Genomic DNA, 26,457 nt, shown 5'->3' on the forward strand with positions numbered 1-26,457 from the left:
TCTCCAAAAAAAAATATATATATATATATATATATATACACACACACACACACACACACATATATAGCAACGAAAACTGAAATTTATACAGTGAAATATTTTCTGCTATTATAAAAATGAATTACTTTAATCCAATATACAAACTAATCAAAAATATGTACTAGAAATTCTCTGAAGCCAAAACCTTAGGATATAGTAGTCTCCATGAAAATGATTGTGCATTACACTCAGAAATATGCTCTATTTTATATGTGGTTAAAGCACATGAAATTAAACAAAAAAAAACTTTACAAGTACTTAAATAAAGGTCCAAATTAACTTTATTTTAAAGGAACATTGCAATTAGGGCAGCCAACAAGGTTATGAAACAAGAAACATTTTATGAAATTGTGGAGGAAGCTGTGAATCTTGCTGTGCCAAAATAAATAAACCACAAGATAAAAATAACTCAGAAGTAGAACAAGCAAGAAATGATATCATTAGCAACTAACTTTGACAATTACTTTTTCCCAGGTAAAGCAAGGATACTGTTTGCAAGGACATGATAGGACATAGGTAAATAATAACTGAAAATACTAACATGATTAACATAATATTGAAATAGAAGTGTGAATGTATTTATTCCATTTTAGAGCATCAAAAGTTCTAAAAATATATGAGATAGGAGAAATACTACAGGATTTTTTGAGCCAGAAGCCCAAAGCACGAATACCTCCTCTGAACACACTGATTCTGTAACCTTGAGCATAATATTTAATTTCGGAGCTTCAATCCCTCATCTTTACTTTTTGTGCGTGTACGTGTGTGTGTGTGTGTGTGTGTATGTGTGTGTGTAGTTTCAATAAACTAATACATATAAAATTTCCTAACCCCCTATCTAGTATATGGGTTACATTTAATATATTTCTTTATTTGCCATGCAAGTATGCAGTATTAAAACATTGCAAATCTGTTTAATATATATTTGAGAGGCAGTTAGAGAATCTTGAAGAAGATGAAGCCCCCTTAACAATGAAAAGTCTGCTAATATAAATAGCAGGTGCTTTAAATTTTATATAGTGAAGTTGTCTTTAAATAATAGCTTGTGTGTTTGACTTGTTTCTTACAAAATATTTAGAAAAGTGCTAATCATGAACACTGAGTAAATTAGAAAGTTTGGCCCTTATTCTTTTGAAAATCCTGTAGCCAATCTCTTACCTGATCTCAGATATTCGTTTCTAGGGGCAGTAATTTCCTGAACTCCACAGAAGTGTAGCAGCAACAAAATTAATCGAGATATAGTCACCCCTTGGGGAAGTTGACATAAAAGCCTAGCTCCCCTGGGATTTTTTTTCCAATCCTTCCCATCAGTTTTCACTGTATGAAATAGGCATACCAAAGGTAAATTCTATCATTCATGAAAATAATTCAAAGCCAGTTCTCAAGTACTCTCATCTTATCTACTTAGTATTATATCTATAACCAAGAAAACAAATTAAGCAAGGTATATAGCAGGGAGTTAATAAGCCAGATGGTATCAAAATTGCTAATAATAAACATTTAAGAATTTTTGTAAGACTGAAACACATTTTATCTAAATGTGTTTATTTAGATAAATATTATTTATCTAATAATATTTTTATTATTAGATATTTTTATGTGATTTATGAAAGTCATTGTGCATCCAAATACATGTCTTCTTAAGGATACTGACATCGTCACACATGTAAGTTTTAAAATGCTAAGGATTACGTCTTTTAGAAAAGATATATAAGAGAATCCTAAAAATGATACACACTAATCTCTCTAGGAATAATTAGGTATAACCTTGCTAAGACTGAAAGGATAGACTGAGTTCATTATGAAAATCTGATTTATGAACTTTCTACTCAAGTAACTTTATGGGAAAGTGTTGGATATTCTTTTTTATATTTTAAGAAAAAAATTTCATTAATCAAATATCGTCAGATCTTGACCTGAAATTCCTCCACCAATTCATCAAAAGGATGTTTTGCATTTGTTTTCCCTCCTCTCGCAATCTTTTTGTTAATGTACTAATTTATATTTTTTAGAAAGATGTGTTCTTTTCCGGTGATTACTTGTGCTAGGAGTGCACTGTGCCCCTTTCCTACATTATGGTATTTGGAAAGAAGGAAAAAATAATTGTAATATTGCTTTCAGAACATGTCATCAGAATAAAGAGAGTTGTATAATCTCGATTCATTAATTTTACAAACATTTAATAAACACCTATATTTAGCCAGGAACTCTTTTGGGTATTAAGTATACAATCATAAACAATTCAAAGTCCCTGGCCTCATAGAACTTACCTTGTGAAGGCATGCATGGGGGGCAGGTAGAGATGCATATAACAAAAATAAATAAATAAATATGTATTATGTCAGATGAAAATAAATACAACAGAAGGGAAAAAGTCAGAGGAGGAAATTACAGAGTGTCTAGTATCAGGGCAGGCTGGATGCTATTTATAGAGACTTATCAAAATGACATTTGAGTTCAGACCTGTAGTAAATGAGAAGCCATGAGGGTATTCAGGGAAGAATGTTTTAGATAAAGGAACAGCGAGTGCAGAAACTCCAGGGCAAGAGTGTACAGGGAGGCCATCATAGCTGAAGCAAAGTGGACAAGAAAGTGGTAGAGAATCAGGAAACATTGGTAACAAAGCAGCCAGGTTGTAAAAGGACTTGTATGCTCCTGTAAAGAATGTTGGCTTTTTACTAAGTACAATGAGAAAACACTGAAGGGTTATTGCAGAAGAATGATATAATATAACATACATTTTAAAAGGACAGCTCCGCTGGCTGCATTGAGAATAACCTGAGCCAACCTAGAAGTTGTGATGATACTTCTGGCTTGGACTAGAATAATGCAGGTAGAAGGGATGAAAACCGGTTTGCTGATGGTTTGGCACGTGGCATGTGTGGGAAACGGAGGAATCAAGGATGTCATAATGTCATGTGGATGTGAGCTTTTTCCAGTCCACTGAAAAAGCCAGATGTGTTATCATTATCCCACAGCAAAACATCCATATCCCTGGCTTCATTGTACCTCTTGCCTGAACTGTGCTGGATAAACAGCCAAACATTGACTGTCTCCTTTTCAAGTTCCTTGCTGTCTGTAAGTTTTACTTTATCTATCTCACTTTACTTAAAGTTACTTACTTTACTTTAAAGTTTCATTTTACTTATCTTTAATACTTTAACTATATCATTTAAAAGCAACAGTGCCTTTCACAGTCAAGTCTATTATATTTTCTCTGTTCTCTCTCTTGATTAGGAAGTCATCAGGCCTTAAGAGAGAAAATCTGAGCACACATTATGTGCTATAGACTGTAATGAGAATGCTAGGTAAATTAAATAATTAAATTCCACAAAATCCTCATGGGATAACTATTATGTATTGATATATTTATACAAAACATATACCTGTACTCTATGTATTAAACATATGAAGTCTAAAATGGACTGTTTAATTTTCCCAGGGTCAACAACATGGATGTGTGGGAGCAAAGATTTGAGTACAGATCTATGTGCTTTCTAGAAAAGTCACTAATCTTACTAATCACATGCTTGTATATTTTAAAGACTAACTCTCACAAGATAACTATATTTTCAGTTGTCTGACCATAACATATTGAAGAGTTCCTACAAAATTATCTATATTATGATCATTTATTAACCCAGAGCTACTTATACTTCACTTTGCTGAGGTCAGAGCAGGACCCAGGCTTTGGAATGAGAGAAATCAATTGGTATACGGTGAAGTGGTCCTAACTGCCAATGATGGGCAGAGGGCAATGGTTGAACGTGTGTGTACGGGTTTGTGTGTATGTCTGTGTGCATGTGTGCAATCTTGATGAAATGAAAATTTACAATTAATATGTTTCCATGGTTAACTTGGCCTAGTCTTTTATCTAGGCCAAGTTTGAAAACTTGTTCTGTGATTTCCTAGTTTCATTTGTATGTATGGGTGCCACATGTCTGTCTCATTTAGCCTACGTATTTATTTCAATTCTTCACAATTTAGAATGGTATTGGTGCAGCACTACCTTTAAAAACAGGAACATAATTAATATGTTTTACTCTAAAATGAATTTTTCTGCACTATGGGATTCATTTGAATTAAACGGGTTCTTAAAAGTGAGGGACTAGTTAACATTAGATCATCAGAAGCAGGAGTCCATCCCAAATAGAGGTTTATTTATTGTCATCATTTCAACAATTAACCAACTGGTAAGTATTCATTTTTACTGCTTATATTTAGCACTAGTTGTAAGATATTATTCTCTAGTTTTGTATTTTATATGATAATTTACAATACTTCATTTATATTTATAATCATGGTTAGGATTAGCTGTACATTCATTATGCATGCAAAGTTGCAATAAATAGTTAGAAAATTACCTGCACAAATCACTGAAATAACCAGGCACTTTCTATTTTGCAAATAGAGGTAGATAAAATTCTTAGAATCCAGTTTATTTTGCATAAGAAAAAAAAGTACATAATTACGACAGCTCTTTCTAAACTATCTAAATCACCCATGATTGGCAACTTAGACCTCTGTATGCTCTTTTATTTGGTTGATTTTGCATATTCTGTCAGTTGAATGTACAAGGAATTTCTCTCATAGACACTTTACATTACTGAAGTCACAAGAAAAAGTCCAGGCTCAAACTTCAGAAAAAACATCAAGCCTTGTACCACAGTATTTTGAACTCAGTCCTCCCAGACTGAGAAGTAGGTTGTGGGCTTGAATAGATAGGAGTTTTATATTGAGTAGAGGGGCAAATACTGTTTTTCTAAGAAAAAGTTCCATAATAGAGTAGCAATAGCAGTCCTGTTTATGGATAGTCAGCATCTGCTGTATGCTTCTTGTATTTGTCCATTCCGAAATTTTCTTAGTGATCTGCTCTCAAGATTTCACGTGACAAGAAGCTTCCAAGAGCCAGGGTGTAACAGGAAGCAATCAGAAGGTGAAAGAATTAATTTTTTTCTTACCTGTCCCATTTAACTTAATAATTATGTCAATATCAATTCTAATGGCCTTAGAAGGCATAGAAAAATCAGCTTTTCTGCTACCTCTCCTAGTTCAACAACCACTCCATCAAACCTGTGTTAAGTTTAATTAGAATTGCAGTCTCTGATGCGTATGTATCCCAGGGAGTTGACCACACCTCCTGCCAAATAAAGAACTAAAGAATGGGCAAGGTGTGGTGGCTCATGCCTGTAATCCCAGCACTTTGGGAGGCCCAGGCGGGCAGAGCACTTGAAGTCAGGAGTGCTGGGATTACATTTTTATTTTTAATTTTTGTGTAATTTTTAAGATGGAAGTTTTCCTCCGTTGCACAGGCTGTAGTGCAGTGGCAGGCTCATAGCTCACTGAAGCCTCAAATTTCTGGGCTCAAGGGATACTCCAACCTCAGCCTTCTACATAGCTGGGACTACAGGTATATGCCACCATGTCCAGCTGATTTTGTTTCATTTTTTGTAGAGAGAGGGTATTGTTTTGCTGCCCAGGCTGGTCTTGAACTCATGGCTTCAAGTGATCCTCCTACCTTAGCCTTCCAAAGTGCTGGGATTACAGCACCATGCTTGGTCCAATTATATTTTTAAATGTATATGTTTATACATTGATTATATATACATAGATAATTATATATATGCATATATATATATATATCCTATATTTCAGCTGGGTGAGGTGGCTCATGACTGCAATCCCAGCACTTTTGGAGCCCAAGGTAGAAGGATCACTTGAACTCAGGAGTTACCTAGGCAAAACAATGAGATCTCATCTCTACGATGAATGAAATAATTAGCTAGGCATGGTGGCACACATCTGTAGTTTCAGCTACTCAGGAGGCTGAGGTGGGAGGATGGCTTGAGCCCAGGGAGTCAAGGCTTCAAGCCTTCAGTGAGCCATGATTGTGCCATTGCACTTCAGCCTGAGCAACAGAGAAAGACTCAGTCTCAAAATAAACAAAAAATAAAATAAAAAGGTAGCAATAGAAAAAAACCTTAGATTTTAAAAAGTCTCAGAGACTTTGAATGGAAGTTCCATATTACTGCAGAGGATCATACACACAGATTTTATTTTACATATATATATGTATATATACACACACAGACAAATATACATACATAAATATATTGATATACACAGACATATGCCACATAACATTTCAGTCAAGGACAAACTGTACGTAAGATGGTGGTCTCATACTATTATAAAGGTGCTAAAAAACTCCAATCTCTTAGTGATGTCATAGCCATCTTAACGTTATAGCATAACGTGTTACACATGTTTATAATGATGCTGATGTAAACAAACTGCACTTCCAATTGTGTAAAAATATAACACAATTATATACAGTGGATAATAATTTTTAATAAATGACTATGCTACTGGCTTATGTATTTACTATACTACATTTTTATTATTATTTTAAAGTACATTCCTACTTACTAAAACAAAAGTTAGCTGTAAAACAGTCTGGAGCAGGTCCAGAAAAAGGCATTCCTATCTGCTCCATGCATTTTATTGTCCTTGAAGACCTTCCAGTGAGACAAGATGTGGAGATGGAAAAGTGGTATTGATGACTTGACCCTATGTAGGCACAGGCTGATGTATGTGCTTCTGTCTGAGTTTTAACAAGAAAGTTTAAATTTTTTTAAAAAAAGTAAAAATTAATAAAATTAAAATAGAAAGCAGCATACTGATTATGGATATGAAGAAAAATCTTAGGCCAAATGCAGTGGCTCACACCTCTAATCCTAGCACTTCGGGAGGATGAGGTAGGCAGACAGCTTGAGCCCAGAAGTTCAGGACCAGCCTGGGCAACATGACAAAACCCCATCTATACAAAAATACAAAAAAATCAGCCTGGTGAGGTGGTGCACGCCTTTAGTCCAAGCTACTCATGAGGCTGAGGTGGGAGAATCACCTGAGCCTCCAGCAAGTTGAGGCTTCAGTGAGCCGTGATAGTGCTACTGCGCTGTAGCCTGGGTAAAGGAGTGAGACTCTGTCTCAAAACGGAAAAAAGAAAAATGTGTGTGTGTTTTATGCTAAATGTTATTACAAGAGTCCAAAAGTTGAAACCATGTTTTATTAGTATAATTTCAGTTCTGGGATACATGTGCAGAACGTGCAGGTTTGTTATATTGGTACACATGTGCCAGGGTGGTTTGCTGCATCCATCAACTCATCATCTAGGTTTTTAGCCCCACATTCATTAGGTGTTCCTAATACTGTCCCTCTCCTGGCCCCCTACTCCTCGACTGGCCCTAGTGTGTGATATTCCCCTCCTTGTGTCCACGTATTCTCATTGTTCAACTCCCACTTATAAGTGAGAACATGCAGTGTTTGGTTTTCTGTTCCTGTGTTAATTTGCTGAGAATGATGGTTTCCAGCTTCATCTATGTCCCTGAAAAGGACATGAACTCATTCGTTTTTATGGCTACGTAGTATACCATGGTATATATGTGCCACGTTTTCTTCATCCAGTCTATCTTTGATGGGCATTTGGGTTGGTTCCAAGTCTTTGCTATTGTAAACAGTGCTGCAATAAAGATACATGTGCATGTGTCTTTATAGTAGCATGATTTAAAGTTTATGAAAAGTTTATTAGGTAAAAAGTTAAAGGAAGCAAATGTTCATTTATTTTCAGGAAAAAATATTTTTAAATAAATTAATGTATCCTAAGTCTACAGTAGAGCATGGTAATGTCCTAGGCCTTCACATTCACTCACTACTCACACACTGATTCACCCAGAGCAACTTTCAGTTTTGTAAGCTCCATTCATGGTAAGTGCCCTATATAGGTATAACTTTTTTAAAATTTTATACTGTATTTTTCCTGTACTTTTTCTGTGTGTAGATATGTTTAGCTCCACAAATAGTTACCATTGTGTTACTTACTATTGCTACAATATTCAGCACGGTGACATGCTGTGCAGGTTTGTAGCCTGGGAACAATAGGCCATACCACGTAGCCTAAGTGTGTAGTAGGCTATACGTCTAGATTTGTATAAGCACATTACACTCTATAATGCTTTCAGGATGCTGAAATCACTTAACATTGCATTTCTCAGAACATATTTAGTTGTTAAACAATACACGACTGTTAAGCAATAGTTTGGTATGTTTAAACCATTTGGTAAGTAGAGGAATGGTTGTTAACTATAGAGATAAATCACTTTAACCCTTAATCGCACTAATATATTTAAATTTGTAGTAAAGAGAAAGACTTTGATAATATATTGGAATGGCGAAGGCAGAATAGACAATTTTTGAAGGTGGACAATATTTAGTAATGTAAACAAACCCTTTGTGTGTCCCAAGAAGTAAGAGCCTTAGCGGTTCTGAGTATAGACTTAGGGCAGGTAAAGACCTGAGAGAGATTTTAATAAGAAAGACAAGATAGATGCTACATACTTTACAGTATATTAAGACTGATACAGTTATTTTGAGTTTGATATAATATAGGCTCAAGGTTCACAAAACAGCATCATAATGTTGACAGTAGTACCATCAATCAGGCTATTAAGATGATAGAACAAGACACAGCTCTCACAGCTTACACAGAGCCAGCACCTGCCCTACATATAACAGTACAATGGGAATTCATCAATCACATCACAGCTATGAGATGAACTTCTGAAGTTTAATATGGGTAAATGGATATGACTTACTTTACGGGCTGTGTTATCTGTAGTGTGAGTATCTGTTTTACCTGGGGCTTTCTAAGTCAGGCTGACTCATCCATACACCACACTTCATGTCAGTTTTTTAAAGAAAGGCATGGACACACTAACAGATGTTTCCATAACTGACCAGAATTTTCCTGTTTCTTCAATACCTGATTATCCGCTTAACTCACCACTATGACCACAGTAGCACACACTGACTTCTTCTTACCCTATTTGTATATTGCCTTATTTTCTGGGCCATAAGCCAGACTCTATAAACCAATGTATAACACTGGTTTTGTCTCCATCTGACTCTTTGGTCTCTGAAATTATTATGATTTAGTTCCAGTCTTTAGTTTCTGTGGCCTGTGTGGTACTGTCTTCAAAACCCTAGATATACTCCCTAGCATCTTCCTCCTCATTCTAATACTTGCTACCTTCACTGTTCTTAAAATGAAGAAAAGAATGGAAGAAATATGGGATTAGATAACTTAGATTCCAAATTCATAATGTTTATGAAGTAAAATGTTGATATTGATATACAAAATATATAAAGTTAATACAGAATTTAGAAAATCTTAGACATGATTTTTACTAGCTTACCTCTTATACACAGACAATATTGAACATGTGAACTACATTTACAGATGCAAGCAAAACAATAATATCAGAATTATCATTTGTTATTCAAGAATTACTGATGTATGTTAATATAAAAAGTTTCCAAATTGAAGTGTTTATTTCAATGAACATTCAGTGTATTCAGTGTATACTTTTTTACTCTGTACTGAAATATAAAATTATGAAATTTCACACAAAATTATAAATTTCAGGTTTCTTTATACAAAAATCAAAAGATCTAACTATCATGAACACATATTTCTCTATGTCAACAATTAAGCCCAGAAGAAGCTGCCTACTCTGCTAAGGTTTACATAGTTTCTACCATTACACATTAAATTTTTAAATTTACTTTTTATTTTATACACATGTATACATTTATATTTTTGATGTTTTTTGTTCTTTTTATTTTTTACGAATTTCATATTATAACGAAGTTGCAATAATAGTAAAAAGAACTGTATTCCCATGCATGTATGCCTACATCAACTTTTAACATTTAAAAATTACAGACATTATACTGTTTATGTGCTTCAGTATGTGTTTCCTAAGAACAAAGTCATTTTCTAATATACCACAATATAGTTATTCAATTAGTAATACAACATTGACATGATGCTATTATTTACTACAAGTCTCTTATCTTTTGTACAGTTATTTCTTTGTATGTAAGGTAGCATTTCTTTCTGGTCACTTTCAATAATTTGCTTATTTTATTTGTTTTTCAGCAGTTTAGATACAATGTGTCTAGACATTGTTTTCTCTGGGTTTAAGATGCTTAATTGTTGCTGAGGTTGCTCAATCAAAAGTTGATACAGGGTAGCTTTGTAAGTTTTCAGGAATTTTATTTTTAAATATTATTAATGTCCTCTCATATCCTCCTGGGACTCTAATTAAATGCGTACTATACTGAACAACATTTTTTCAGAGGTCACTGAATTCTTGTTTATTTCAGTTTTCTCTATATATAACACTTTAGTTCTTCAGATCTGATAATTTCTATTGATATAATTTCACATACACTGACTTCCCTGTTTTGCTGTCTCCAACTAATCATTAAACCCATATAATTAATGTTATATTTTGTCTGGTTCTTTTTTATAATTTTAATTTCTCTACTAATAGTTACATCCATATACTTACTATAAATATCTCTTCTTTTATTCTTCTAATATTTATTATAGTTGCTTTGTCTTTGTCTGCTAGTTCCAATTCTGATCATCTTACTGTTTTTTTATTATGAATTATATTTTCTTGTTCTATTGAATGTCTAGAAATTTTTATTGGTTATAAGATATTATGGATGATACAATGAAGTGATTGTATATTTTGTTTCCCTCTCCATAATAATTGGATAAATTCCTGAAAAATATTAAGGGAGGAAACCATGGGAATTGCTGTGGAAAAGGCATTTTGTACAAAGGAATTACAAATGCAGAGAAATGGTGCATTCAAGGAAAAGGGAAGAGGCCAATAAAAGTACATTTTCAACTTTATATCTTACTTTAGCCATATATGGTAGCTTGTGCCACTAATTCCTAAGAATTTTCAGGGTTCAAAAGGAAATTTTGTTTATATCTTGTTGGTATGAAAGTTTACAGATGTTAGTTTTAATTTTCTCTGTGCTTCCAGGTTATTAACTACTTTTTTTTTTGCCAATTTTCTTTCCAAAAATGTGTAATTTCTCATTATTTTTAATTTATTCTCTTGTCTTTTTGAAAATCTGGGTTAATATGTTTTCATGGTTGTCATTTTGGGAAATTAGATTTAATCACTTCACCTAGCAGTAAGACCCTTTAGTATTACACACTACCTGTGGCTCAAGTACAACCCTGAGTATGGGGGCCTCTGTATTACCACACTTAATCCAAACAATGACCCACTTATGGATTTGTTACACCTATTCTTTTACATTATTTTACTCTAAGAAGGTGTAAGATTTTGTGTTCTTCCCTCTCTCTTTACCTCCAAGAAATGTAAACTACGATACAGCTGTATGTACCATATGAGGTGTGGTACTTCATATGGAAGGAATAAGGAATTTTAATTAAAACAGGCAAGACAACTATCATCTTGAATCACAAGACTTGGATATCTTCATTCTTTTTTTTCCCCCATGCACTTTAGTTATAGCAAGAGGAGCAGTAGTGGGAAACAGAGCAAAGTTACATAAAAGTATGTGTGGAATAGGGTGCTCTTTTTGGCCTAAATATCTAAATCATAAACTTAAAAAGTACAATGGATATTCAATTCTTATAAACAGAGGAAAAATCATCCATGATTTGTGACTGAATCATAATTTTGTTTAGAGCCAGAATAAATCATAAAATGAAATAAGAAAAAAAATCAATTTTCCAAAGTATTGCAACATTATGAAATAAGAGTCATTCTTATTGCACAGATAAGTAAAGTAAAACTCTAAAACAGGAGATGGAAAACTCTGTTATGGGCCAGATAGTAAATATTTTAGAGTTTACAATGACATAGCCTCTGTGGCAACTATTCAGCTCTGTCACTGCAGCATGAAAACAGCCATAGACAATATGTAAATGAATGTGAATGACTGTGTTTCACTGAGGTTTAAATTTCATATGTTTTGAATGGATCATGAAATATTATTACTCCTTTGAGTTTTAAAATTATTATTATTAAATGTAAAATCCATCTTAGTTTGCGAACCATTCAAAAACAAGCAGAATTTGACTCACAGGGCATAATTTGCCAACCTCTGCTCTGGAAGGATAAATAATTACCTAAGGACATGCAATTGGTTGGATCCTGCTAGAACATAATCACTTTACATTACAAAAGTAATTCTCTTTTCATTTAATTTCTATGTGATCCCATCAAAATTAAAATCAAGCATTTCTCACCTCTTTGCAAAGCTCAGTCTTTTCTTTTTCAAGGAGCGAGAAATGCCAATAGAGAAGGAGACAGGAAATATCTAAAATGTTTTTTCTTCTTCTTTTATTCCTTTTCAAATGCAGTGTCAACTTGTATCCAGATATTGCTCACATTGTTCCTGCTCTCTGTCTGAAGGTGAAATTCTTCAAATACCTCACTGTCTAAAGTCAACAATTGACATAGTTTATTTTTGTGGGGGAACAGAATGACTTTCTAAGAAAAAAAGTGAACTTACAACTTTTATTACTTTATCCAAGCCAGAAAAATTTGAGTCTTTGAAAAGACTCAAATGTATTTTTTTTCAATATTTGAGATACTGTTGTTAAGAATTATTTTATAGAAACACAAAGATGAACTAGGCCAGGCATGGTGGCTCACGCCTGTGATCCCAGCACTTTGGGAGGCTGAGGCGCGTGGGTCACCTAAATTCAGGCATTTGAGACCAGCCTGGCCAACATGGTGAAACCTCATCTCTACTGAAAATACCAAATTAGTCAGGCATGGTGGTGGGCACCTATAATAACAGCTACTTGGGAGGCTAAAGCAGGAGAATTGCTTGAACCCAGGAGGCAGAGATGAGCTGAGATGGCGCCATTGCACTCTAGCCTGCTGACAAGAGCGAGACTCCATCTCAAAAAAAAAAAAAAAAAAAGGATGAACTTAATTTCTCACCAAAAGTGCTATTAACCAAGGATTTGTACATATTGTACAACATAAATGGCCATAAGGGACACAAAGACCTTGGCCTATTGTGGAATGAATACTATTGTTTACTAGATATTTACATTTTCCTATCACCTGGTAGCATTTCACTCTCTCTGCCTCTGTACTTCGGGGGAAACCATGTGACCACTCCAGTCAATGAATTACTAGGAGAAATTGAACTGTATCACTTCTGAGTTGAGAATTTAATTGGTTCTGTTACATACTCTGGGGTGCTATTTACTATTTATCAGACTAAGTGAAAATGTTTCAGATTACAGTTCCTCCAACAGCCTGGGTCCCATGGTAAGAATAATGGCAACACTGAAAAATGCCACCGTCAACTTGCAATCAAAATTTACGGTGAATAACACATAGAATGAGTAAAAAACAAAGCTTTGTTGGTTTAGGCAGCTAAGGTTTGGGATTTTGTTTATCATGACAGAATAACTTGGCCTTTTCAGACTAATATAGTTATTTGACTTGAGGTCACAACCTGTTAACTCCATCAGCCTTTTATGGGAAGGACAACCATTTATGTGAGCCTATTAAACTCACATAGAAGATTTTATGAAATTTGTCTAATTGCATGTGCTACTTCTAAAATGAATATACAAGAGAGTATATTTTGTCTACAGCTATCCTCAGAACTTGTATAATCTACTTCATCATGATTTACCTAGAGTGGAATTGACCCTGCTTTGTGCCTATTTTCTCTATGTTACTTTAAACAAAGGAGCTAACCTAAGAATATAAGACTTCCCTGACCCTTGATCTCAAGAGTTAAGCATCTGGCAAGACTCTTTGTTGGTTTTTTTAATTTATTAATATTAGACTCTTAGAATGTGCTACTTTAACAAATTATAGCAAAAATAAATACAAAGCAAAAATAGGCTGAGATACCCTATCTTTGCAGATTCCAATGAAAATACCTCCCATCTTGTAAGTCCCTGGGTTATTCCTCTGACTATGCTTAGTATTTTGGAAAAGGATGCCATATTATTTTAGGAGAGACACCTTAAAAAACAAACAAACAAACAAAAAAAACCCAAAAAACAAACAAACAAACAAAAAAACAATGTTACCATAAAGAAATGCCTATTTTTTGTTGTTTTGAATTTTATCTTTTATTTTAAAAATCTGTGCAAAATCTGATTGTACAAAATAAAAACGAATCAAGAGAGTGCTCCATTTTTCTAATCATATGTTGCTAATAAAATCATAGGTTAAAAAAGGAAAGCCCTCAAATGAGACGGGTAAGTTTAAAGAGAGACAAAAAATAAAGGTGACATATTTGCCATAAAAAAAGAGGAATGAATTAGACACCCATTGGAGTATTAAAACCAAGAGCAGTGGATTCTAAAGTGGTGAACAGGTAGAATTTTATTTGTTTTTGAAGTGTACAATGCTTTAGAGGCTTCCTTTTTGCTACTGAATATTTTAAAACCTAGTAAAAAGTGGTTAGATTATTTAAATAAATTAAGTAGTTTATATAAATATCTTTTTCTGCCAGAGTTAAATCACCATGGCAGAAAGGGGAAGGAGACTCTTGAGAATCCAGTGGGAGAAATGACACAATTCTTTCAAAGTTACAACTTTGAGGTACAATATTACACATGAGAGCACAACAAACTCAGTATTAATGTAAAAGGACTGGATGCAGTGTCTCACACTTGTAATCCCGACACTTTAGGAGGCTGAGGTGGGAGGATCTCTTAAACCCAGGAGTTTGAGACCACCCTGGTAACACAGAGAGACCCTGTCTCTAAAAAAATAAAAAATTAGCCAGTATGGTGGCATACACCTGCACTCATAGCTATTCGGGAAGCTGAAGCTTGGGAGCTGAAGCTCACTTGAGCTTGGGAGGTTGAGGCTTCATTGAGCCACTACGGTGCTGAGAGACAGGACTAGCTGGATTTCCTAGGCCAACTAAGAATTCCCAAGCCTAGCTGGGGAAGGAGGCCACACCCACCTTTAAACACAGGGCTTGTAACTCAGCTCAAAACCGATCCATGAGGTACTAAAGAGGACTCACTAAAATACCAATTAGGTTAAAAGCAGGAGGTAAAGAAATAGTGAAATCATTTATCACCTGAGAGCACAGGGGGAGGGACAATGATAGGGATATAAACCCAGGCCTTAGAGCTGGATCGGCAACCCCCCTTAAGTCCCCTCCCATTGTATGGAAGCTCTGTTTTCACTCTATTACATCTTGCGACTTCACACTCTTCTGGTCCGTGTTTGTTCCAGCCTGAGCTGAGCTATCACTGGCCATCCACCACTGCTGATCGCCGTCATGGCAGACCCACTGTTGACTTCCACCCTTCTGGATCTAGCAGGGTGTCCACTGCGTTTCTGATCCAGAGAGGCTTCCATTTCCGCTCCTGTTTGGGCTAGAGGCTGGCCATTGTTCCTGTGCAGCTAAGGGCCAGGGTTCGTCCTAATTGAGCTGAACACTAATCTCTGGGTTTTGTGGTTCTCTTCCATGACCCACAGCTTCTAATAGAGCTGTAACACTCACCACATGGCCCAAGGTTCCATTCCTTGGAATCGGTGAGGCCAAGAACCTCAGCTCAGAGAACAAAACACTTGCTGCCATCTTGGGAGCTCTAAGAACAAAGACCCACCGGTACCATCGCCACTGTACTTCAGCCTGGGTGACAGACACATCTGGAGCTCTAAGATTGGACCCCAAAGGAGGACACTCCATGGGTTCTGCAAACCTCAAGAGATTCTGTCTCTTAAATAAGTAAATGAACACATGAAATTATAAAAGGTAACCGATATACCAGCAGACAAATTAAAAGAATACCTGGCATTATAAATGTGAAATTATGGCACTGAGGATGGAAAATAGAATCTGGAGGCAGGAAACATAAGGCCCATTCACACTTCACCTATAACACCTATATCCTCTCCCTAGGGCATACACTGTAAATGACTTTGTAACTTTACTCCATCCCCTTCATTTAGATAAGGCGTACCTCAAGTAGAGAGTATTTAAACTCACAAAAGCTCTGTAACAGGGCTCTTGAGCCCCTATGCTCAGGCCCGCTCCCACACTGTGGAGTGTACTTTCTTTTTCAATAAAACCCTTCATTCGTTGTTTTGTTTGTGTGTTTTGTCCCATTCTTTGTTCAAGATGCCAAGAACCTGGACACCCTCCACCATTAACATGTTTTGGCGAGCCATCCCAGAGGAAGAGGTAAGCCCTAAGTTTGGGATTCATTTTTCTCCCTTTCCTTTCTGCTCCATTCAGGGTCTTTCTCTCTCTTTCTCTCTGTCTCTCTCTCTCTCTCCTTTCCTTTCCAACTTGGCACCCTTGGAGGGCAGCACCTAAACACTGAAGTAATTGCAGGTTCTAGCTGTGGCCAGTGAAACCAAGGGGTTTTCACGTGGAGAAGCCTAACCGGCACCGCGCGGTTGGCTTAAGGAATCTGGGTCTTTTATTTTTATTTTTTTCCTCTCTTCCTTTTTCAGTCTTACAGTAGCTTTTTCCTAGTAGTTCCTTGGAATTGAGGGCAATTGGCTGGGTCACTCCCCAGTATTGCCTGAAGGCCTGGGAACAAATGGGAATAATTGCCCTGCCCTGAAAGGGTAAGGAAGTTTAAAAAATTCTTTTCTGAGCGTGGTCCCTAATCCCTACGTGGGATGCAGCTCTGAGCAAACTCACACGTGTTTCAGGCAACTTAAACCTTCTTTTCATATGCTAAATCCTTCCCTTGCTGTACTCAACTGGCTAAGGAACAAAAGGCTCACAGGGCATCCAGTTCACATTACAGTTCATGACTCTTCTTAAAAATCGCATAGTATGCTTTGGAGGGGAAACCTGCATGTGGCGGGCACTCCTAAGGCCAGAGACATCTGGAGTTCTAAGATTGGACCCCAAAGGACACTCCGTGGGTTCTGCAAACCAACAGTATGCTCTTGGCAGAGGTTCTGAGATCTAGTATCAAAACCTCCTTAGAATGTTCTCTCGCAGTTGCAATGCTGCTTGGCCCCAAAAGTGTTTGGAATCTGAAGTTGACTGTCTAATTGGAAAGTTTGATGACGTTGCATGTATATAGGCTTTTATGCTGTTCTTCCAAGCAGTGGCCCTCATTAGCGTTTGACACCCTCCTTTGTTACTGTTTGGCCCTAGTGCTCCTTAGAGTCTGAGGACTGATTTACAACTGCAGTGGAGACTGCTTAACCTGGAATTTTGTTTCACAGCCTTCCTTGGATTGTCTACTGGGGCAAAGTAAAACTGGCAAGCTTGTATTACTATCTCAGGCTAAGGTTCCAAGCTATTGGATCTTCATTTATGTGTGTGTGTGTATGGGTCTAGATGTGTTTATGTGTATGTACACTTAATTGTTTTATGCCGTGTCTACCAAATTGGCTTGTAAGTAAAAGAGTACTCATAGATTAAGTAAATAAGTCTAAGCAATTTTCAATTTCACATGACTGAAAATATAACTTTACTAAACAAGCTAGCTTTAAAATTATTGGTGAAATGAAAACAGAAATGCCTTCAGAATAGTTAGCATACGTTTTATCTAAATTTTATGTTTGTCTTTGCTAGGTATTTTTAAATGTCAGTGTTAATTCAAGATGGGAGCTGTCCTGGGTGAGCCTGCCTCCCATTCTATTCAAAGTCTCACTGAGATAAATGCATATCTGATTGCTTCCTTTGGACAGGCTAATCAGAAACTCAAAAGAATGCAACTGTTTGTCTCCCACCTGTGATTGGAAAGACCTCCATCCTCCCACTCGCCTGGAGTTGTCCTCCCTTTCTGGACCAAACCCATGTTTGTTTTATATATGTTGATTGATGTCTCATGTCTCCCTTGTTAAAAGTAAATTTATGTACAGTGAATGAGATAAACGCTTTAGGTAAATTTATGTGTAAATTAAAATCTTAAGGCTATTTTTAATGCTCATTTAATATATGGGTCATTTCCAAATAAGAAGGGTTGTAATATTGAGAGGCAGGTCTAGCTGGATTTCCTAGGCCAACTAAGAATCCTTAAACCTAGCTGGAAAGGTGACTGCTTCTACCTTTAAACACGGGGCTTGCAACTTAGCTCACACACGACCAATCAGATAGTAAGGAGAGCTCACTAAAATGCTAATTAGGCAACAATAGGAGGTAAAGAAATAGCCAATCATCTGTTGCCTGAGAGCACAGCAGGAGGGACAATGATGGGGATATAAACCCCAGGTATTTGAGCTGGCAACGGCTACCTTCTTTGGGTCCCCTCCCTTTGTATGGGAGCTCTGTTTTCACTCTATTTCACTCTATTAAATCTTGCAACTGCACTCTTCTTGTCCATGTTTTGTTATGGCTCGATCTGAGCTTTTGCTGTCTGTCCACCATTGCTGTTTGCCCCTGTCGCAGACCCACTGCAGACTTCTATCCCTCTGGATCTGGCAGAGTGTCCACTGTACTCCTGATCCAGCGAGGCGCCCATTGCCACTCCCGATTGGGCTAAAGGCTTGCCATTGTTCCTGCATGGCTAAGTGCCTGAGTTCATCCTAATCGAGCTGAGCACTAGTCACTGGATTCCACGGTTCTCTTCCGTGACCCACGGCTTCTAATAGAGCTATGACACTCACCACATGGCCCAAGATTCCATTCCTTGGAATCCGTGAGGTCAAGAACCCCACGTCAGAGAACACGAGGCTTGCCACCCTCTTGGAAGTGGTCTGCCGCCATTTTGGAAGCACCCTGCACCATCTTGGGAGCTCTGGGAACAAGGACCCCCCGGTAACAATATGGGGAAATATGTTTCTAAAATTTTTGAATTATTCTTATTTACAAATGCTCGTATCTAATAGTTCAGTATTGTTTGCTTTTTAGGTCCTTACTAAAGTTTTAAGTTACTAAGGATAAAAATTTTAGCTAACATGTAATTCTGTATAAAAAATGTGCCAGAAAGGGTTATGTTATTAGTGAAAAAAAAAGAATAATTTTGTCCAATTCAAAAGTTATCCAAGAGTTAGTTCAAATTACAGATTTGAAAAGGTTGTTTATAAAACAATGTAGTAAGGAATGATTAAGTAGGGGAGCAAAATGTGGGGAAATCTTAAATAATAAAATATTCTGTAAAACCTGATAGAGAATTGCAGACATTTGGCTAATTAACATTTTCCTAGTTAAAGCTCTTAGTCTTGATTGAAGTAAAGCAAGAAGTATTATAAAAATTGTATTGTCAGTTTGGCAGTTGTATTTTAATATAGTTAAGCATGAAGCTAAATTTAGCGTAAAGCTAAATTTCACATACATGCTTGCATTGCTTCACACTATGTTTACTGTTTTGTGTGGATAGTGCTAAATTGCTTATTGGTCATGTGCCTAACATGGATTTTTTTATTGCACAGAGTGTATAATGGTATTAGTGAACTTAAGGGTGTTGAATTGTGTATCAGGAATAAAATATTCATTATGTGATTTTTGGGGGGGCCCTAGGTAACATTGCAGCTTCCAGAGTAAATTGAGTATGAAAATTTAGGATTGGTTTTTGTTTATTTGTTTTTGCTTCTAGTTTTCATTTATTTGCTGTTTATTCTCCTCTGGCTTTGCTTGTGTATCTCTATATATAAAATCATGATTTTTTTTTTTTTTTTTTAGTTCCTAATGGAAGGCTTTTATTCAGTTCTGTGTTCCTATGCATTTCCCGCAAGTCATCATGCATTCAATTTATCTGGAATTCCTAAGCTACTTTTGTCAGGCCTGCAGGAATGAATGGAGCACACCAGCTTTTTATTCTTACACTAACTTTTTGGATTTTAGGCTTCCTGATACTTTAAGTGTGTTGAGTGTACTCTCACAAATAAAATTTGAGTCATTTTTCTCTCTCTGTTTAGTTTCTCCAGAATTCATAACTATCTATGAATATTCTTAATTCAAGGCAGTGTGTTTGTTTGCATACAGTAAAGCAGGGTCAGCAGGGTTGCCAGGGCTGCTTAGGGAGAGCGAACCCAGGAACCTAGAATGACTGCAAAAGGGTAAGAATTTCTTACCAGTCTGTCTCTGGCCTCTTTCTCTCTGTTCAAACTGGTTAAATATAAAGTAAAAACCACTGTTTATCTCTTCTGCAAAGTTTTAATTAATTGGTTTAATAATAATAACAGCCTAAATAAAATATTTTGTCAGAAAAATAGGAAATGCAATGCCTTTAATTCACACAACTTTAGTAATCTTTGGGAAATACAGTTTTCAAAATTATTGGTAAAATAAAATTGTCTTCAAAATGTAAACATGTAGTCTAAATTATGTTCAAGTGTTAGGTTTGCTAAATACTTTAAGGTCATAAGCTGCTTCTTTGGCTTTTGAAAATTGTTTAACTTGCCAGTTTTCCATCTAGATAAGGCCTGGGGGCCTTTGGAGTTGGCCACACCCTAGCTATGCTGGACATAGACCTTATCAGAACGTAACTTACTAAATTTTACACTAAAGTTAAAATTGCTGAGACTCACCAGTGTAACATGCAATTAAGACTACTAGAATTAGATTTACATGCAAGGTGTGTAAAAACAGTAAAATGTTCTTTTTTATTAAAGGATTATAAGAAGGCATAGAAATGTAAAATTTCCCTAGCAATAAAGGGTTGTTTTAAGTTAGACAGGGAAAGATGAAGGTTCAAAGAAGTGGTGGAAAATTGTGGAAATTAATCTTGCAGAAGAGGTTCTCTGTGTGAACATGTTGACTAAATTCAAAGGGTTATAAAAGGTGTTTGTTCTTTAAAGTTTCCGAGTCATCATTTTGGCAAAATAAATAACTTACAGAAATCTGGCATTCCCAAAATCAAACTTCAGTTTCAAAATTGACTTCTCTGGCACCTGGCTTTTCCAGTACCTCAGAGGGCCCCTGAAGTGTCCAGAAAAGAGAGGTAAATAGGATTATTTGACATGTTTAGGTACTTGGGATTGCCAAAATGATGCTCTATCTTCTTTAGGTTATATTTTTGTGAATAATACTACATATATTTCAAAATTGTATGGGATTTCTAAAATTCTAATGTCTAAATATATGCTATAAATCATAATTATAATTATTATGTCAAGTTATTGTGAACCACAGAAATAACAAAATTTCCTTGTGTAAAGTTACTAACACAAGTAAAACAAAAAATTAATGAAATATCAATACTTTCACATTAAACTCACTATTAAATTGTTTAAAGCAGTTTATAACCAATGCTTGATTCCATACTCCTGGGAAAACACTTAAAGCTTCAGGTACCTTTGGTCACCTGGTCGGCCACTTAAACATTTTATAAAGGGATTTCATTCGCTTGTTATTTTCAGTGAATGTTTTCTGGTTGTATTAAAGCTTTCCCCTGCAAGAGGACTGATGTTATAAGAGTAAATTATTATGCTACAATGTATTTTCACAAAATGAAGAAAGCCTTTTATGGTTTGAATCTTCCGGAAACATCAGAGAAAGATTGTCCCTGCCATTAACAGTACAATAAAACTTCAAGACCTTTAATTTTGGTTTCATAATCTCACAACTGAGAAGGGTTCCTCCATGCTCTTGGAGCTGTGCACCCATTGGAACCCTTGAGGTAAAGCTAACCAGGAAAATTTCTCCCAAGAAGACAATGGCATCCTTGATGTAAAGAGTGTTTCCCAAGTTCACAGATTAAAACTTCTACTGTCATAAAACTCTTATCTTTGAAATTTTTTTATGCCTATGCCTCTATGAACAATGGAAGTGGAAAGGGGGTGTTATGTGCACTAATGGGGTGCACTTTTATTTGTGAAGGAGTTTGCAGCCAGCCTTATACATGGATAATCTTATACTTGATAGATAAAAGATGAAGGCCCAATGTAGGTAAGAAACCTTAATATGTGGCCTCATAATCCGTCAAAAACACTGGTTCATTCCTCTTAACGCATATCGTGGGTTAAAGAGAACATTGTCAAAAGGCCTTCACTCTTCTAAAAGGGCATCATTGGTTAGGTCTTTTTTCCATGGTTTAAAGTAAAAGAAGCAATCATTAGAAATGTATCCCTCATGATAGGTTCTATAGCAAATTCTACTGTAAAGGCTACAGTTAACAACAAACTTTAAATTCTCTTATGAAAGTTATGCTAAATGAGAGAACTGGCTGAACAGAGAAGTATCTGTCCAGCTTCTGGCACTTGTGGCCTATGGGGAGACACATCAAATAAAGACTATAGAGATTCCGTGGTAGGGGATTGATGAAGAAACTGCTTAGTCAAGTGAGTAAACTCTTTATCTAGCTCATTATTTAATCTATTTGATTTTATGAAGTCTGGTTAATGGAGACCTCGGGTAAGGAGCATACTCTGAACTCTTGGTATTATCCTCCCAATAGTTATGATAATAGTCTCCCTGGTGTTCTGTATTCTCTCAAAGGTTTTAAATGTTTGCATGCAGCTCTCTCTAGAATGCCATATGGTCTCTCTTCAACTAGAATAACAGGAGCTGAAAGAAATGTGCAACCACAAAGACACCATAAAGCGTAAGTGAGGTGCTGAGACTGGAAATCCAAAATTATGGTAACTGATAGTGGCGTTAAGGCGTTAGGTTTTGGTCACGCTCTCACCTAAGTGAGGACTTGACCAAAAAGGGGGACTTTTTTAAACAAAATTCTGCAAGGCCATTGTTTTGGACTAGACTCATGCACTAGGCCCCAACAAATCAAACCAAACCAAAATGCAATAGCTCATGCTAAGACTTTAAATAAATACATAGATTCTAGGATAGACCAGGTTTTTTTAATCCTGCAAATCTCTCAAACAAACATTTCTGACAGCATAGGTATCCATCCCCTGAAGTACGCATTACATATTTTAACTAAATTCATTTCCTTTCTCCTAGAAACCATCAAGCTTCAGCAGATCATGCAACAAAGGTTCCAGCCAGTTCCAGGTGAAGACACTGCCCGTGGCCATAAAGAAGTTACCCTGCCTCCACTAGACAGGACAGGGTGAGAGTTCTGTAATCCCAGATAGGTAGGGACTACTCCTCAAAACAGCATGAAGCAGTTACAGAAAAAAGGACCATTAGTTCGTCTGCCTCCCATAAAGATTTACGGGAATTGCATCCCTTGGGGAGATATAAGGTAGGAAAATAGGGTCTGGAGGCAGGGAACATAAGGCCGATTCACACTTCAGCTGTAACAGGAAATATCTTCTCTATAAGGCACACGCCATAAATGCCTTTGTAACTTTACTTTCCTCTTCATTGACATAGGGCATACCCCAAGTAGAGGGTATTTAGACTCACAAAAACTCTGTAACAGGGCCTTTGAGCCCCTATGCTTACGCCTGCTCCCACACTGTGGAGTGTACTTTCATTTTCTTTTAATTTTTTTTTTTTTTTTTTTTTTGAGACAGAGTCTCACTCTGTCACCCAGGCTGGAGTGCAATGGCATGATCTGGGCTCACTGCAACATCTGCCTTCAGGGTTCAAGTGATTCTCCTGCCCCAGCCTCCTGAGTAGCTGATATTACAATCACATACCACCATGCCTGGCTAATTTTTGTATTTTTGTAGAGATGGGGTTTTGCCATGTTGGCCAGGCTAGTCTTGAACTCGTGACCTCAGGTCATCCTCCTGTGTCGGCCTCCAAAAGTGTTGAGATTACAAGCGTGAGCCACCACACCCGGCCTGTACTTTCATTTTCAATAAAACCCTTCATTCCTTTCTTGATTTGTTTGTGCATTTTGTCTAATTTTTGTTCAAGAGACCAAGAACCTGGACACCCTCCACTGTAAACAGCATTACACATAATGCATCCTTTCTTTAAATCATTTTTAAAAAGTCAATTCCAAAATATTACTATACTCTTGGGTATATCCTTCTTATTTCCATTTAATAATACTTTGTTAAATATAATTGTGATTATGTATTTTATCTCTTCTGTCCCCGTATTCAACTTTATAACATACCATGAGCAAATGCTCTTTGTTTGCAAATAAAGAATTTCAATCATAATACATACTAACAGCAAATATATTTTTAGGGCTGCAAATTAAACCCATTTTACTCACTTCAAATATCACACAAAATAAATCTGTAGACATGTATATTGAAACAAAAATAGCAAGAAAATTGCTATAACATATGAGGTGTTAGAAGACTTTAAAAGAAAGATAAATAATAATTCAGATTTACTCGAATAGCAACAAAGCCTGGTTATATCATCTTGTATCATCTCGTACAAGTGAGGATTCAAATAAACTACAAAAATTTATTTGAACAATGTGATTAATAAAAAAAAGGGAACATCTAAAGAAGTACTTTTTTCTTTAATATTCAGAAATATTTTAAATAAATCAAGAAAATTAGAGAAAAATGGCATATTGATATTTAATATAAAAATAATTGTGTATTAACCTATACAGAATATTATGAAATTATCACATTGACTTTCTTTCAAAATCAATTACCCTGAATCTCACTACATCAATCAATTAAATTTGTTTTCTGTACCTGACGTCTGAACAAATGTACTACATAAAAGAAAACTGCCCTTACCCAGGAACTGTCTCTACCTTTGTCTTGGACTTAATAAAAAAAAAAAAAAATTCCAGAAGCCAATTTATTTATTTATTTATTTATTTATTTATTTATTTATTTATTTTAAATTTATTTTTCTAATTATACTTTAAGTTCTAGGGTACATGTGCATAACATGCAGGTTTGCTACATATGTATACTTGTGCCATGTTGGTGTGCTGCACCCATCAACTCGTCAGCACCCATCAACTCGTCATTTACATCAGGTATAACTCCCAATGCAATCCCTCCCCCCGCCCCCTCCCCATGATAGGCCCCGGTGTGTGATGTTCCCCTTCCCAAGTCCAAGTGATCTCATTGTTCAGTTCCCACCTATGAGTGAGAACATGCGGTGTTTGGTTTTCTTGTGATAGTTTGCTGAGAATGATGGTTTCCAGCTGCATCCATGTCCCTACAAAGGACACAAACTTATCCTTTTTGATGGCTGCATAGTATTCCATGGTGTATATGTACCACATTTTCTTAATCCAGTCTGTCACTGATGGACATTTGGGTTGATTCCAAGTCTTTGCTATTGTGAATAGTGCCGCAGTGAACATACGTGTGCATGTGTCTTTAGAGCAGCATGATTTATAATCCTTTGGGAATATCCCCAGTAATGGGATGGCTGGGTCATATGGTACTTCTAGTTCTAGATCCTTGAGGAATCGCCATACTGTTTTCCATAATGGTTGAACTAGTTTACAATGCCACCAACAGTGTAAAAGTGTTTCTGTTTCTCCATATCCTCTCCAGCACCTGTTGTTTTCTGACTTTTTAATGACTGCCATTCTAACTGGTGTGAGATGGTATCTCATTGTGGTTTTTATTTGCGTTTCTCTGATGGCCAGTGATGATGAGCATTTTTTCATGTGTCTGTTGGCTGTATGAATGTCCTCTTTTGAGAAATGTCTATTCATATCCTTTGCCCACTTTTTGATGGGATTGTTTTTTTTTTCTTGTAAATTTGTTTGAGTTATTTGTAGGTTCTGGATATTAGCCCTTTGTCTGATGAGTAGATTGCAAAAATTTTCTCCCATTCTGTAGGTTGTCTGTTCACTTTGATGGTAGTTTCTTTTGCTGTGCAGAAGCTCTTTAGTTTAATGAGATCCCATTTATCAATTTTGACTTTTGTTGCCATTGCTTTTCATGTTTTAGACACGAAGTCCTTGCCCATGCCTATGTCCTGAATGGTACGACCTAGGTTTTCTTCTAGGGTTTTTATGGTATTAGGTCTAAAATTTAAGTCTCTAATCCATCTTGAATTAATTTTCGTATAAGGAGTAAGGAAAGGATCCAGTTTCAGCTTTCTACTCTTGGCTAGCCAATTTTCCCAGCACCATTTATTAAATAGGGAATCTTTTCCCCATTTCTTGTTTCTCTCAGGTTTGTCAAAGATCAGATGGCTGTAGATGTGTGGTATTATTTCTGAGGACTCTGTTCTGTTCCATTGGTCTATATCTCTGTTTTGGTACCAGTATCATGCTGTTTTGGTTACTGTAGCCTTGTAGTATAGTTTGAAGTCAGGTAGCGTGATGCCTCCAGCTTTGTTCTTTTGATTTAGGATTGTCTTGGAGATGTGGGCTCTTTTTTGGTTCCATATGAACTTTAAAGCAGTTTTTTCCAATTCTGTGAAGAAACTCATTGGTAGCTTGATGGGGATGGCATTGAATCTATAAATTACCTTGGGCAGTATGGCCATTTTCACGATATTGATTCTTCCTATCCATGAGCATGGTATGTTCTTCCATTAGTTTGTGTCCTCTTTTATTTCACTGAGCAGTGGTTTGTTGTTCTCCTTGAAGAGGTCCTTTACATCCCTTGTCAGTTGGATTCCTAGGTATTTTATTCTCTTTGAAGCAATTGTGAATGGAAGTTCATTCCTGATTTGGCTCTCTGTTTGTCTGTTACTGGTGTATAAGAATGCTTGTGATTTTTGCACATTAATTTTGTATCCTGAGACTTTGCTGAAGTTGCTTATCAGCTTAAGAAGATTTTGGGCTGAGACAATGGGGTTTTCTAA

General features: G+C 36.2%; 1 long non-coding RNA gene across 1 annotated transcript; it reads left to right on the forward strand.

Moving 5' to 3' along the window:
- The first annotated feature begins 2,587 nt into the window (after window positions 1-2,587).
- Window positions 2,588-24,352, forward strand: LOC106998386 (uncharacterized). Its single transcript, XR_001444835.3, has 3 exons — window positions 2,588-3,117; window positions 16,060-16,122; window positions 22,753-24,352. It is a non-coding gene; the product is annotated as an uncharacterized LOC106998386 (long non-coding RNA).
- Window positions 24,353-26,457: the final 2,105 nt, after the last annotated feature.

Source organism: Macaca mulatta, chromosome 5 (genome assembly GCF_049350105.2).
Source record: "Macaca mulatta isolate MMU2019108-1 chromosome 5, T2T-MMU8v2.0, whole genome shotgun sequence".
Taxonomy (NCBI): domain Eukaryota; kingdom Metazoa; phylum Chordata; class Mammalia; order Primates; family Cercopithecidae; genus Macaca; species Macaca mulatta.